The sequence below is a fragment of the Triticum aestivum genome, chromosome 7D (genome assembly GCF_018294505.1).
Source record: "Triticum aestivum cultivar Chinese Spring chromosome 7D, IWGSC CS RefSeq v2.1, whole genome shotgun sequence".
NCBI lineage: Eukaryota > Viridiplantae > Streptophyta > Magnoliopsida > Poales > Poaceae > Triticum > Triticum aestivum.
In genome coordinates this window covers 573,303,737-573,315,810 of record NC_057814.1, presented here as the reverse complement: position 1 = coordinate 573,315,810, position 12,074 = coordinate 573,303,737, and positions in this window count along the sequence as shown.

Below are 12,074 nucleotides of genomic sequence, written 5' to 3'. Positions count from 1 at the left end.
GAAAAAAAGAAAACATAAAAACCAGAGAAAAACAGTGCAGTTAAGGAAAAGAAAACAAAAAAAACTAGAGACAACCAAGAAAGAAACAAAAAACTAAAGAAAAGAAAAAATCAGTAAAACCAGGAATGAAACGAAGTAAAACGGAGAAAAATCAAAGGAAACAAAATAACAAAGAAACTCATGAAGAAATAAAAAAGCAAAAGAAAAACAAACAGAACAATAGAAAAAAACAGAGAAGAGCGCAATGTACGTTGCTATCATCAAATAGCGAGCATGTAGGAACGAAGTAGTGAGGACGCGCGAGCGAGCGAGGGCCATGAACGCGCCTGCCCATGTGATCATTGGGGAGGCTCTCGAAGGAGCGCTCCTCAACTAGTTACTCTCGCTAGAATATACTCTCACTACGAGCGAGACATAATGTTTGTGGGGCAGCCTCACGTTTAGCGAACGCCAAACTGGTCCGGCCCAGCGCACGAGGCGACAGCCTACAAGCTAGAGCTTCGTTTTTCTGTTATTTGCTCGTTCTTCGTTTTTGTTTTTTGCTTTCTTTTTTTATTTTTGTTTATTCCTCCAATTACTCTAAATGTATGTATTATAAAAACACTTGACATAAGACATTTTGAAAAAGTTAATCAAGCATCAAAATTTAAAATGTGTATATAAAAAAATTGATGTATACAAAAAATATACAATGTGTATGGAAAAAATGATCATATATTTTCAAAAAAACAATTAAGCATTTGGAAAAAAATATTAATCAACCATTTGATAAACAATTATTGTTGGGAAACGTAGCATGCAATTTCAAAAAAATTCCTAAGCTCACGCAAGATCTATCTAGGAGATGCATAGCAACGAGAGGGAGAGAGTGTGTCCACGTACCCTCGTAGACCAAAAGCGGAAGCGTTTGACAACGCGGTTGATGTAGTCGAGCTTCTTCTCATTCTGACCGATCAAGCACCGAACGTACGACACCTTCGAGTTCTGCACACGTTCAGCTCGATGACGTCCCTCGAACTCTTGATCCAGCAAAGTGTCGAGGGAGTAGATGAGTTCCGTCAGCACGACGGCGTGGTGACGGTGATGGTGAAGTGATCCGCGCAGGGCTTCGCCTAAGCACTACGAGAATATGATCGGAGGCTTAAACTATGGAGGGGGGCGCCGCACACGGCTAACAATCATTGGTGTGTGTTCTAGGCGCCCCCTCCCCACATATATAGGTGGCAGGGGGAGGGGAGCTGCCATGTGGCGCCCCAAGTAGGAGGAATCCTACTTGGGGGCCTATTCCAATTCCCCCCTTACCATATTCATCGGAGGGGGAAGGAAAGAGGAGGGAGGAGGGAAGGAAGGGGGAGGCTGAATCCCTCCCCTTCCTTCTCTCTTCCCTCTTTCCCTTTCCCTCTGGTGCGGCCCATATGGGGGGCGCAGCAGCCCCTACTGGCTGTTGCGTTTCCCCTCTTGGCCCATTAGGCCCATATCTTTGCCGGGGGGTGCCCGCAACCCCTTCCGGTGACCCGATATGTACCCGATACTCCCCGGAACACTTCTGGTGTCCGAATACTATCGTCCTATATATCAATCTTTACCTCTTGACCATTTCGAGACTCCTCGTCATGTTCGTGATCTCATCCGGGACTCCGAACAACATTCGGTCACCAAATCACATAGCTCATATAATACAAAATCATCATCGAACATTAAGCGTGCGGACCCTACGGGTTCGAGAACTATGTAGACATGACCGAGACACCTGTCCAGTCAATAACCAATAGTGGAACCTGGATGCTTGAAAGGATCGAGAAGAGGTGTCTAGAGGGGGGTGAATAGACTCTTAGCAAGAAAAGTGGCAGTTTTTAATTTCTTCAAGTTGAAGTGGAGTTTTAGCACATGTTTAAACATTCACAATACATATCACGCAAGCATGACAAGAGTATATGGGCAGCGGAAAGTAAAGCATGCAATTTTGCAAGAATGTAAAGGGAAGGGATTGGAGTGTGCAAACGCAATGTAGACTCGGAAATTTTTTATCCGTGGTTCTGATAGGTGGTGTTATCGTACATCCACGCTGATGGAGACTTCAACCCACGAAGGGTAACGGCTGCGCGAGTCCACAAAGGGCTCCACCCATGAAGGGTCCACGAAGAAGCAACCTTGTCTATCCCACCATGGCCATCGCCCACGAAGGACTTGCCTCACTAGGGTAGTTCTTCACGAAGTAGGCGGTCTCCTTGCCCGTACAAACTCCTTGGTTCAACTCCACAATCTTGACGGAGGCTCCCAAGTGACACCTAACCAATCTAGGAGACACCACTCTCCAAAAGGTAATAGATGGTGTGTTGATGATGAACTCCTTGCTCTTGTGCTTCAAATGATAGTCTCCCCAACACTCAACTCTCTCTCATAGGATTGGATTTGGTGGAAAGATGATTTGAGTGGAAAGCAACTTGGGGAAGGCTAGAGATCAAGATTTGTGTGGTTGGAATGGAATATCTTGACCTCAACACAAGTGTAGGTGGTTCTCTCTCAGAAATGTATACTGGAAGTGTAGGCACGTTCTGATGGCTCCCTCCACGAATGAAGAGTGGGTGGAGGGGTATATATAGCCTCCACACAAAATCTAACCGTTACACACAATTTACCAAACTCGGTGGGAGCGAATCAGAAAACTCGGTCAGACCGATTTAGTTCATAATGTGACTGTTAGGCATTTCGGTGGAACCGATATGATCAACTCGGTAGGACCGATGTGCTAGGGTTAGGGTAAAGCCTCATCTCGGTTTGACCGATTACACAAACTCGGTGGGACCAATTTGGTTAATAAGCGAAACAGAGAGTTGGCCAAGCAAACTCGGTGAGACCGATTGCATATCTCGGTGAGACCAAAATTATTGCAATAGGCAACAAAGAGTTTGCAAGCCCATCTCGGTGAGACCAAATTGATTAGGGTTTCTGGCAGTGGCTATGTCAACTGAACTCGGTGGCGCTGGATAGAAGGATTCGGTTGGGCCGAGTTTGACTTTTGGTTTGGGACATATGTGGATATGAGAAAGTAGTTGAGGGATTTGGAGCATATCACAAAGCACTTTGAGCAAGCAAGCCATTAAGCAACACCTCATCCCCTTTTAATAGTATTAGCTTTCCTATGGACTCAATGTGATCTTCGATCACTAAAATGAAAATGCAGAGTCTTGAGATTTTGAGCTTGAGCCAATCCTTTGTCCTTAGCATCTTGAAGGGGTTCCACATCCTCTAGTCCATGCCACTCCATTGTTGAACTTATCTGAAACATACTAGGTAGAAGTATTAGTCCAACAAGAGATATGTTGACATTAATTACCAAAATCACCCAGGGAGCACTTGTGCTTTCAATCTCCCCCCCCCCCCTTTTGGTAATTGATGACAACATACATCAAAGCTTTAGATAAAGATATAGAGAGAAAGATAGGTAAAGCTTTGGAAAGACATGCAACATGCATAGGCTCCCCCTACATGTATGCATTAATGTAAATATGAATATAAGAGCATGTGAATGCATGATCATGATAGAGCAAGCAATGAGTTACATGTATCTTGGCTATATGCATCAGAGCAAATGGTGTGAATATTGGAAATGTACCTTCATGCTCATGAGTCCTTCTTGCAAACAATATGTACATCAGCAAGAGATCCTCATGCACATGAGTGTGATGCATATACTTACCTTGTGGTCTTGAGCTGGCTTTGGAAGAGATGAATCTGAGTAAACAAAGTTAGATAACACAGAAACACCTACTAAGCAGAGCAAGAACTGCAAACCACAAGTGTGCCAAGATTGGGATGACATGTAGAGTGTGAGTACTGGGTACTCTATTGGATATAGACATGTCCCCAAAAGGTAAAGATATGCAATGAATTCAAAGACTTCCTTCCCTTAGATGTCTTGCTCCCCCTGAATCTTGTATGGGATACTGGGAGAAGATAGGGAACAGAAAGACAGAGCAAATGCAAACAACCAAACAAACATGAACATGTCTTTCTCCCTCTAAAGACATGTGACTTCTATCCTCTTTGAATACCAAGCATCTGGGGCCTTTGATGTGATTCCTCTTTCCCCCTGTTGAAGAATTCTCTCCCCCTGTTGAAGTGATTAAGCTTTGATGTGATCTCTCTCTCCCCCTTTGACATCAATTTCCAAGAAGGGATCTTCTGGAATGTGAGTCAAACTAGGTTTGGTCCTTGAGTCACAGAGCAAAGCAGCATATAGAATGTGATGCTGGTAGAGGACAAGAATCATTGAGTGGAGCTGGAACAAAAATACAGGAACAAGTGGCAAATTGTCTTCTCTGTAGTGAAATCGGTGACACCGAGTTGTATTCTTCGGTGGCACCGAATAGGTTCGATTTGACCGAAAACAACAGACCGGTGTGACCGAGTTCAACACAGAGAGAACACTTGTCACCTCAGCTCACTAGGCAAATAAGATCTCACAAGGATTTGCAAGGAAATAACTGAAGGATTTGCAATGAATTGGATGCAAGGAATGCAGAACAAAACAGAAAGGAAAAAGATCTAGATGAAGTTTTTATTTTGAAAGGGGAAACAAATATGCATGAGACAAATGCAAGAGCACAGAGAAACACTAGAGAACTTCATCTAGAAATGGTCGGCGGCAAAGTCACCTATGTTAGAGTATATTGACTTAGGAGTCAAGTGAGGGCACTTGATCATAGGCCATACTCATTGTTTAAGCTCAAAATGGGGTTACCATTTTTCGTTTAAGTATCTTGATGTATTCTCATCTTGTTGAGTTGCTTTGACCCATGACTTGGAGTAAAGCCTCTCTAAGATGGAACAACATACCTTGGGTGGTGGTGTTGATCTTGATCATGTAGTTGAACTTGTGTGGGTTGCTCAAGGTTGATGTAGCTCATCAAGAGTTGGGAGCACCACTTGGAATTGAGTTCATCTACCTACATGGGTTAGTTTTGCAAGGAAGAGCACTTGTGTATCCAAAATGGCAATCATGAAACTTGGTATAGAATTTGTCAAAGGATATGTTTGAATTTCGTGCTTGCTTGTCTTCAACCACCATGTTGTAGAGACTTGGTGATGTAGAGATTGCTCAAGATGTGAGTGAGTTGCAATCTCATAGATTTAGATTCATCCAAGTACCTACAAGGGTTAGATAGCATGCAAGGGTGCAAGTATATCCAAGACATATGGATAGCATCATGAAAGAAAAATCAAGGATTAGTCATAGGCTCATGCCTTGCATGTATCCAAATGGAGTTCCTACTCCAAGTTTGAAGCATCAATGATGTTCAATTCACCTCTCAACCGGCAAAATACTTTCTCATCAAGTGGTTTGGTGAATATATCTGCCAATTGCTTATCGGTACGAACATGCTTAAGATCAATGTCTCCTTTAGCAACATGATCTCGAATGAAATGATGACGAACTTCAATATGCTTAGTTCGTGAATGTTGCACGGGATTGTGAGCAACCTTAATAGCACTTTCATTGTCACAAAACAATGGAACATGTTTCACATATATCCCATAATCTTTAAGAGTTTGGGTCATCCAAAGTAATTAAGCACAACATGATCCAGCGGCAATATATTCCGCTTATGCGGTGGATAAGGATACCGAGTTTTGTTTCTTGGAGGACCAAGACACAAGAGATCTACCAAGAAATTGACAAGTACCCGAAGTGGACTTTCTATCAACCTTGTCGCCGGCATAGTCCGAATCGAAGTAGCCAACAAGATCAAAAGAGGACCTCTTAGGATACCAAATGCCAAAATTTGGTGTATGTATTAAATATCTCACTATCCTTTTCACAGCCTTAAGATGACATTCTTTAGGGGCCGCTTGATATCGTGCACACATGCACACACTTAGCATAATATTGGGACGGGATGCACATAGATATAATAATGAACCAATCATAGAGCGGTAAACCTTTTGATCAACCGGTTCACCGTCCTTAGTCAGATCAAGATGTCCACTAGTAGGCATGGGTGTATTCATACCTTTGCATTCTTGCATATTAAACTTCTTGAATAAGTCCTTGGTGTACTTTGTTTGAGAGACAAAGTTACCTTCCTTAGTTTGCTTGATTTGCAAACCAAGAAAGAATTTGAGTTCACTCATCATAGACATCTCAAACTTCTCTGACATTAGCTTTCCAAACTTCTCACTAAAATGAGGGTTAGTCGAACCAAATATTATATCATCAACATAAATTTGGCACACCAATAATTCACCATTAACCCTTTTAGTGAAAAGAGTAGAATCTATTTTTCCAATCTCAAAGCCTTTTTCAATAAGGAACTTGGTCAAGCATTTATATCATGCTCTAGGAGCTTGTTTAAGACCATAAAGAGCTTTGTGAAGTTTGTAAACATGATTGGGTTTCTTAGGATTAACAAAGCCGAGAGGTTGTTTAACATAAACTTCCTCCTCAATTTCACCATTTAGAAAAGGCACTTTTAATGTCCATTTGGTACAAGGTGATATCATGGTGATTAGCATAAGCAAGTAACATGCGAATGGACTCAAGTCTAGCAACGGGGGCATATGTCTCACCATAGTCCATACCTTCGACTTGAGTGTAGCCTTAGGCGATGAGACGTGCGTTTTTGCGAACTACTTGTCCATCTTCATCTTGCTTGTTGCGGAACACCCATTTGGTACCAATGATGTTGTGGTTGTTGTCGGGCTTCTCGACCAATGTCCACACTTGATTTCTCTCAAAGTTGTGTAGCTCTTCGTGCATGGCATTTATCCAATCCGGATCTTCCAATGCTTCTTCAACCTTCATAGGTTCAATGCTAGAGATGAATGAATAATGTTCACAAAAGTTAGCCAAACGAGTTTTAGAGCGAGTGATTCTCCCGGTTTGGATATCATTGTAGATTTGTTCGACAGGATGGTCTCTGGCGACTCTTGCTCGAACTCGTGAGAGCTTTTATTTTGGTCAGGGTGGAACATCTTCTTCATCATCTTGTTCTTCTTCTTGGCCTTCTTCATTGTTGACGTTGTCTTTCCCTTGTCGTGGTGGAGAAGGAGGTTGATGAGGTTCATCTTGGTGTACTTCCTCGTTTTCTTCATCTTGGCGTGTCCCACTTGTGGATGCTTCCGTATCAACTCTTGGTTCACCTTGTCGTGAGGTAGAAGCTTCCACATGGACGGACGAGGTACTCTCCTTCACCTCCGTTGGACGGATCTTGCCAATAGACAAGTCTTGGATTGCTTCCGAAGGATCTTTATCTCCTACATCAATTGGCAATTGCTCTACTTGCGAGCCGTTAGATTCATCAAACTTCACATCTACCGTCTCTTCAACCTTTCGGGTGAAATTGTTGTAGACACGGTAAGTGTGAGAGTTTGAGGCATAACCAAGTAGGAAACCTTCATGAGATTTAGGAGCAAATTTAGAACGACGATGCTTATCAAGAATGTAGCACTTTGAGCCGAATACTCGAAAGTATCCAACTCGGGGTTTGTTACCGGTGAGAAGCTCGTATGCCGTTTTGCCAAGTAGCTTGTGAAGATACAAGCGATTTGTTGCATGACAAGCTGTCTCAACCGCTTCCGCCCAAAAGTGTTTTGGAGTCTTGTACTCATCAAGCATCGTTCTTGCCATCTCAATAAGAGTCCGGTTCTTCCTCTCAACAACTCCATTTTGTTGAGGCGTGTACGTAGCCGAGAACTCGTGTGAAATCCCTTCTTCGTCAAGAAAGGTATCCACATTTGCGTTCTTGAACTTCGTTCTGTTGTCACTGTGAACCTTCTTGATCTTCACTTCAAATTGATTTTGGGCCTTCCTAGCGAAGTTCTTGAAGATCTTTTGGACCTGCGATTTATCATCAATAAAGAACACCCACGTAAATCTTGAAAAATCATCAACTATGACTAGACCAAATGAGTTACCACCGAGACACTTGTAGGCATTGGGACCAAAGAGATCCATATGAAGTAGCTCGAGCGGTCTTCTCGTGGTCATGATGTTCTTCACGGGGTGGCTCCCTCCAACTTGTTTTCCTGCTTGACAAGCACTACAAAGTCTATCCTTGTCAAATATAACATCTTTTACTCCAAGGATATCATCACCTTTAATAAGATTATCAAGATTTCGCATGCCCACATGACCTAACCTTCTATGCCACAACCAACCTTTTGAAGATTTAGCAATTAAGCAAGTTCTTGGTTGAGACTTTTTAGTGAAATCAACAATGTAAAGATCACCTCTACGAATACCGGTAAAGACCATTTTATGATTATCTCTATGAAACACTTGGCAATCTACTTCAGTAAATAGGACATTGAAGCCAAAGTCAGCAAGCCTAGATACGGAAAGTAAATTATAGCCAAGAGATTCAACGAGCATGACATTTTGTATGGAGCTATCATGTGAGATGGCCACCTTACCGAGGCCAACCACCTTACCCTTTGAGTTATCATCAAAAGTGACATACTTTGAGGGCCGTCGTTTTCAGCAAGCTCACGAAACATATCCTTGTCTCCGGTCATGTGATCGGTACATCCACTATCAAGGACCCATTCCTTTCCTCCAGCCATGTAGCCGCGAAGATTAGCCATAAGACCAAAGTGTCTCATAGACTCATCGAGATCAAAGTCACTATCATCGTCCTCATCATAGTATCCATGTTCAACATCATCATATGATGGATCAATCCCTAGAGAGAGTGATTCATTAGATAAATGATCATCACAATAGTCATCTTTATGAAATCTAATGGCTTCGGAGAGGGTATTGCTAATGATTCCTACATCTCCTTTGGCATGCATGAGGTCACGAAGCTCAAATAGGCAAACATCAAACTTGGGATCACTAGTACTCATTTTATTCAAGGCAATTGACTTATGAAGAATTTCATCTAGATTTTGCAAGGAATAGTTTGGAAATCTTTCCTCAAGAAATCTCCATATGGTGTAAGCACAATCTAGAGCAGGTAAGCTAGCAATCAAATTTTTAGGCAATCCTCTAATGATAAGATTAATAGTTCTAAGATTGCGAATCATTTCAAGATCCTCATCGGGTGTGGGATGCATAGGATTCAATGCGAGCACAAGGAGTAGTAATGTACTTGCTCAAATGATATTCATTGAAGATCTCAAGCATCTCATTTTTTCACTCATGAAAGAACTCTCCATCAAGTATAGGCACTCTATGTCTAAGACTCCCCAACGTAGACTCATCCATCTTCCTCCAATGGTGATTAAACCAAAGCAATGGAAACCAATGCTCTGATACCAATTGAAAGGATCGAGAAGAGGTGTCTGGAGGGGGTGTGAATAGACTCTTAGCAAGAAAAGTGGCAGTTTTAATTTCTTCAAGTTGAGGTGGAGTTTTAGCACATGTTTAAACATTCACAATACATATCAAGTAAGCATGACAAGAGTATATGGGCAGCGGAAAGTAAAGCATGCAGTTTTGCAAGAATGTAAAGGGAAGGGATTGGAGTGTGCAAACGCAATGTAGACTCAAATATTTTTTTTTCCGTGGTTCCGATAGGTGGTGCTATCGTACATCCACGTTGATGGAGACTTCAACCACAAAGGGTAACGGCTGCGCGAGTCCACGGCGCGCTCCACCCATGAAGGGTCCACGAAGAAGCAACCTTGTCTATCCCACCATGGCCATCGCCCACGAAGGACTTGCCTCGCTAGGGTAGATCTTCACGAAGTAGGCGATCTCCTTGCCCGTACAAACTCCTTGGTTCAACTCCACAATCTTGACGGAGGCTCCCAAGTGACACCTAACCAATCTAGGAGACACCACTCTCCAAAAGGTAATAGAATGTGTGTTGATGATGAACTCCTTGCTCTTGTGCTTCAAATGATAGTCTCCCCAACACTCAACTCTCTCTCATAGGATTGGATTTGGTGGAAAGATGATTTGAGTGGAAAGCAACTTGGGGAAGGCTAGAGATCAAGATTTATGTGGTTGGAATGGAATATCTTGACCTCAACCCAAGTGTAGGTGGTTCTCTCTCAGAAAATGTATGCTGGAAGTGTAGGCACGTCCTGATGGCTCTCTCCACGAATGAAGAGTGGGTGGAGGGGTACATATAGCCTCCACACAAAATCTAACCGTTACACACAATTTACCAAACTCGGTGGGACCGAATCAGAAAACTCGGTCAGACCGATTTAGTTCATAATGTGACCGTTGGGCATTTCGGTGGGACTCATATGATCAACTCGGTAGGACCAATGTGCTAGGGTTAGGGTAAAGCCTCATCTCGGTTTGACCGATTACACAAACTCGGTGGGACCGGTTTGGGTAATAAGCGAAACAGAGAGTTGGCCAAGCAAACTCGGTGAGACCGATTGCATATCTTGGTGAGACGGAAATTATTGCAATAGGCAACAGAGAGTTTGCAAGCTCATCTCGGTGAGACCGAGATCCCATCGGTGAGACCGAATTGATTAGGGCTTCTGGTAGTGGCTATGTCAACTGAACTCGGTGGCACCGGATAGAAGGATTCGGTTGGGCCGAGTTTGACTTTTGGTTCGGGACATATGTGGATATGAGAAAGTGGTTGAGGGCTTTGGAGCATATCACTAAGCACTTTGAGCAAGCAAGCCATTAAGCAACACCTCATCCCCTTCTAATAGTATTGGCTTTCCTATGGACTCGATGTGATCTTGGATCACTAAAATGAAAATGCAGAGTCTTGAGATTTTGAGCTTGAGCCAATCCTTTGTCCTTAGCATCTTGAAGGGGTTCCACATCCTCTAGTCCATGCCACTCCATTGTTGAACTTATCTGAAACATACTAGGTAGAAGTATTAGTCCAACAAGAGATATGTTGACATTAATTACCAAAATCACCCAGGGAGCACTTGTGCTTTCAATGCTCATATTGGTTCCTACATATTCTATGAAGATCTTTATCGGTCGAACCGTAATGACAACATACGTTATTCCCTTTGTCATCGGTATGTTACTTGCCCGAGATTCGATCGTCGGTATCTTTATACCTAGTTCAATCTCGTTACCGATAAGTCTCTTTACTCGTTCTGTAATACATCATCCCGCAACTAACTTATTAGTCACATTGCTTGCAAGGCTTCTTATGATGTGTATTACCGAGAGGGCCCAGAGATACCTCTCCGATACTCAAAGTGACAAATCCTAATATCGATTTATGCCAACCACTACAGGAAACAGCTATTTTGCCGTCTGCCACGGCGGACGGCAAAGGCTCGAACGGCGGACGGCAAAGGCCTTTGCCGTCAGCCGCGGACGGCAAAAGGCTCCGGCAAAGTAGGCTACGGTAAACAGCTGCTTTGTCGTCCGCTTCCTGGCGGCGGACGGCAAAGGCTCTTTGCCGTCTGCGGCGGACGGCAAAGAGAGCGGACGGCAATAATTGCGCTGTCAGTCCGTTAAGTGGCTAACGGCAGGCCTTTGCCGTCCGCCGCTGACGGCAAAATTTCTATGGTCTTTGCCGTCCGCCGTATGATGTCATCTACACGTCACTAGATGGCAGGTTCTTTGTCGTCTGCCGCTGATGGCTTTTTGCCATCGGCGCCGGCGCAGCGAGACGTCCCGTCGGCGGCGGCGGTCCGCGGGCGGCGCCGATTCACACGCCACCGCCCGACGCCCGCCTACGCACGCCACCGCTTGACCGCCCGCGCACGCCGACGCCTGGCCTCCTGCGCCCTTGACAGCTCGACATTAATCACCGGCGCCGATTCGCACGCCGCCGCCTGGCCTTCTGCGCCCTTGACCGCTCGGCTGGCCCGGCATTAATCGCCGGCGCCGATTCGCACGCCGCCGCCTGGCCTTCTGCGCCCTTGACCGCTCGGCTGGCCCGGCATTGATCACCGGCACCCACCCCGCCCACCACGCCTATAAAAAGCGCCTCGCCCCGCCGTGGCTCTCACACCGCCCCTCGCCTTCCCTCTCCTTCTCCCCCTGCCGCCGGCATCGCCCCTCTTGCGCCCTACCTCTCCCTCTCGCCGGCGATGGCCCGCTCCACCTTGACCCTCGAGGAGGCGGAGGAGCTCGCCCACTTCGTCATCCCCGCCGCTCCCGACGTGCGCCTCCCGGCGAGGTG